At 42.4% G+C, this 4262-nt stretch overlaps 1 protein-coding gene across 9 annotated transcripts in view; it reads right to left on the bottom strand.

Moving 5' to 3' along the window:
• Nucleotides 1-4262, bottom strand: part of LDLRAD4 (low density lipoprotein receptor class A domain containing 4) — a 578389-nt gene that overhangs the window by 431434 nt on the left and 142693 nt on the right. The window lies entirely within an intron of this gene.

Here is a 4262-nt window from a genome sequence, read left to right as displayed (position 1 = left end):
AACTGTGTCCTTCACGGCTTGCGGATGGCACTGGAGATCATGAAAGATGAATCACCTTGAAATAACCTATCAGCAACATCTTCACGTGCCTTTGAGATCCTTAAGGGTCTCTGAGTACAGGAGCATAGCAGAGTCAAGTTGACAGTTAACCTGGAGACTGCTTTCGGTGATGGGATTGGCAGCGTCAATGTCTCAAGCCAGTGGTAGACTGAGTCTGACTGTGGCTGTAGACATTGCAACACGAAGTTTGTCAATGACTTTATTTTCTCACTAAGCTGCATCACAGACTCTGCATGGTTGGGCACAGAGCCCAGAGGACTTGCTGTATACTTTGGGGACATAATTGCAATACAAAACTTGAGGGTTTTTTTTTTTTGGCTAGGCCATGGGGTTAAGTGACTTGCCCGGGGTCACACAGCTAGTAAGTGTTATGTGTCTGAGGCCGGATTTGAACTCAGGTCCTCCTGAATCCAGGGCCGGTGCTCTATCCACTGCACCACCTGCTGCTCCCTAAAACTTGAGTTTTAAAGGCAAACAATGAAAACGTGCAAAGAATGCACAGGGAGCACCTTACAGTGGTAGAGTGAAGAAGACTAGTGAAGCACCTAGTAGGATACTGGCTGCTCCCAAATTTGCTTGCATTGCAGCTCCTGGTTTTTTTTTTCCTCTACTGTGCATAGTCATGAATGTGCAAGGTTGCTAACAAGAAAGTGAAAATGAGGTTACTAATAAAATCATGGGAACATTGCAAGTAGGAAAAGTTAAACGCACACAGGAATGTTGAGGATTGAGTGTTTAACACTTTCAGGCTGAGGCTCCATGATAAACTTTCCACAAGCCATCAGGATCCTCTAGAAAAAGTGCTATGCATCATCTTCTGGTGAGTGGTAGAACAAAAGAAGCAGCAATATGCTGGAAATTGGAGGTATACCTGTTCAATACTTAAAGACAAAGGATGCAACCAGGACTTATATACCCTGCCCTGGTGTAGAAAACAGACACTCCTTCAAGCTATAGGGAGGTGGAGCTACAGAGGTCAGAAAATGGGGCCTGAGTAAGATTGTACAAGTTTCTAGAGGAAAAGAAAGCCTCTTGGAGTAGAGGCATGGGTGAATGGGATCAGGTGTTTGGGGCTCTCTGTGGTCTTGGGATGTGAGCCCTTTCTGCATCCTTTCTTTGTGAATGTGGCTATTTTATGATTTGAAAACTTTGTGAACAGGAATGTTTATAAGGGGAAGAGGACCAAATAATGACAATATCAGGTTCCACCAAGGTGGTAGCAAGAAAAGAAGCTAGAAATGAGAAAGGTTCCCTAAGTGGCTAGCCAGGGTATCTGAATTCTTCTTATCCAAGAGACAAGTATTAGACTAAGATGCTAGGACCTAGATGTGTGCTAGAACCCTTGGCCCTGTAATCAGAGGACAAGAGTCACAAATAAAAAGAACTCTGCCTCCACAAAGTCCTGCATAAATAACCTGTATAAATTATTGCTTTATTCTCCCCAAGGCTCCTCTGTCATTCTCCATCTTTTTCACGTTCCTCCCCAACCCCCACCATATAGTAACGCTGCTTCACAACTACCATTGAATCTACCATTCCTAAATCCTCAAGTCTACCAGGCCCCTCTGGAGAATTCCAGATAAAAGCCTGAAGCCAAAAGAAGTGAAAGAAAAAAAATTTCCTAGGATTGTTTCCATGATGGGGAGTTTGAATCTAACTGAAATTAATCTTGAATGTCATAATTTATAACTAAAGCAGATGGAAGGCATTTTCCTACACCTGTACTAAGAAAAACCTGGGAGAAAACCATCCATGACTGATGAGGTGAAAGAAGCTGCAAATTCTTTAAGTGGCAACAAGGTTCATAGCACTGCAGAGTCGGATGGACTCCGAGTTACAGATACATCACACAGACGATTTCCTTTAACTATTCCCCAAGGCAGGCCTATCCTCCCCAATGTTTTCCTTTGTGGTACAAAGTATGATATATAGAATACCAAAAGGTTATATGCCCCCCTGCAGCAAAGCATAGGCTGAATTCTCGATGCCACATTTATCCAAATCTTGGACCCCAGGAAAGTTCTGAGCCTAGCTCAACACAGAGATTCAGCTTGAAACCAATCATAGAAGGTTTTCCTTTAGCCTTGGTTGGTTCCAAGTCTGAACCCCTTTCGTGGTTTTTATTCATCTTTGGAGATGTCCCTGGATGACACAAACACCTCTCTCCATCCTCTTACCCTCCCAGCACATAAAGATTTCCAGCAATATTCTGAAATCACCTTGGGAGAGTGGAAGAAATGAAGAACATCAAGAGAGACTAGACCTTCAGGGATGCCCAAAGCCTAAGAAAAGGTCCTTTGGGTGGTAGTGTAGGAGGAGAAAGAGGACTGACTAATAGGAGGAAGAGGAGGAGTAACACCTTGCTAGATTTGTAATAGTGCTTTGAGGTTTGCTAAGTTGGGAGGTAGAAATTATTATTATCCACATTTTATATATGAGGAAACCGAGACAGGTAGAGGTTAAGTGATTTTGCCCAGATTCAAGCAGTTAATAAGTATCTCCCGCTTGCTATGAACTTCCTGAGTTCTATCCACTGCAATATCTAGCTGCCTCCAGTAGACCATAGCAGGTTCTCAAAGACCCCAGTGGCCTCTGAAACTGTCCACAGATCCTGAAATACAGGGCTGAGGTGTCTAGTGATCAAGCTGGGCCTCAATGAACTGGAACTTAACACACACACACACACACACCTAGGTCAGGACATCTTAGTCCATCCCTTATCTCTAGGCAAGTCAACCTGAAGCCTTTCCAGCATTCTGGCTGTTTGCCCTTTCTTAAAACACTCCCCCAAAGATGTTGAACACCTTCCCTTTTTAACATATTATTCAGCTTGTAATTTTTACTAATGTATAATCCCCTGGTTCCACTATAATTTAAGTCAGTTCCTTATTGTCCTATCTTCTATGTTCACACAAAGAATAGATTTAATACTTTTCAATTTGAGAACATAATAGCTATCTATTCACATCTTTTTAACAACAGGTTCATGAGATCCAAATTGAGGTAAAGTTTCTTTGCTTTAATAAATATTCCTCGGGTATATTTCAAGGTGGAGATGTCCATCTTAATTGGCAAATGGATTTATTAATATATTTGTCTTTAAGCTTTTTTGAGCTTCACAACAAACTTGTAAGGCCAGGTATCACTATCTTAAAGATGAAGAAGATAAGGCCAAGGAAAGTTCTAAGACTTGTCCAAACTCAAAGAACTGGCAAATATCAGAGGCAGGGTCCCAAAGATCCTCTTGACTTCAAGTCCCACAATCTATCTGCTACATCACATTACCAACATATTATTCTTCTAGAAAAGACACATAGAGTCAACTCCCCCTTGTGTATGTTAAATGATAGAAGAAAAAACATGAGAAGGAAAGAGATAAAGAGAAAAGGGAGGGAGGAAGAAGGGAGGGGCCAGGGAGGGTAAATAAGGGGAGAGAGGAGGGGAGAAAGAAGGGAGGAGGGTAGAAGAAGGAGGAGGAGGAAAAGAAGGAGAAGAAGAAGATGATAACACATAAAAAGGAGAAGAAGAAGGAGAGAGAAAAAAAGAGAAGAGAGGAAGGAGTGCAAGAGAGAGGGAGAGAAGAAGAAAGAAGAAGAAGAAGAAGAAGAAGAAGAAGAAGAAGAAGAAGAAGAAGAAGAAGAAGAAGAAGAAGAAGAAAGAAGAGAGGGAAGGAAAGTGAAGGAGAAAAAATGGGGAGAGAGGGGGAGAAAAAGGGGGGGAGAGGAAGAGAGGGAGAGAGAGAGAGAGAAAGAGAGAGAGAGAGAGCACGTGCACAATCATTTATTTGTCAGTAAGTAGATACTCATTTTGCTCTGTGTCTAGCCTAGACAAAGTCTAGCCCAAGGCTACAAATCCATCTAGATAGCCAAAATGAGCAGGCCCCAGGTTACTGAGGAAATCTGGAGTTACCTAGAGAACAGAAGCTTTTGAAAAACTGAAATAAAATGGACTAGAAAGAAGAAGGAAAAGAACAATGAACTTATTTGAAACTACAAGAGGAGTGGTTGGAGGAAATGGTAATGCTCAACCCATGGGTGGGGGGAGGAGGGGAGAGGGCAGGTTTAGGGCAAACATGAGATCTGTCTTCAAGTATTTGAAGGGCTGTCACATGGGGAAAGGGATTATTAGGCTCGTTCTGCTTTGCCCGGGAGTGCGCAGGTGAATATTACAGGAAGGAAAGTTTCAGCTCAAGATAAGAGAAC

The sequence above is a fragment of the Phascolarctos cinereus genome, unplaced genomic scaffold (assembly GCF_003287225.1).
Source record: "Phascolarctos cinereus isolate Bilbo 61053 unplaced genomic scaffold, phaCin_HiC Scaffold_4;HRSCAF=312, whole genome shotgun sequence".
In the NCBI taxonomy this organism is placed as follows: domain Eukaryota; kingdom Metazoa; phylum Chordata; class Mammalia; order Diprotodontia; family Phascolarctidae; genus Phascolarctos; species Phascolarctos cinereus.
This window is presented reverse-complemented; position numbering and strand designations above follow the sequence as displayed.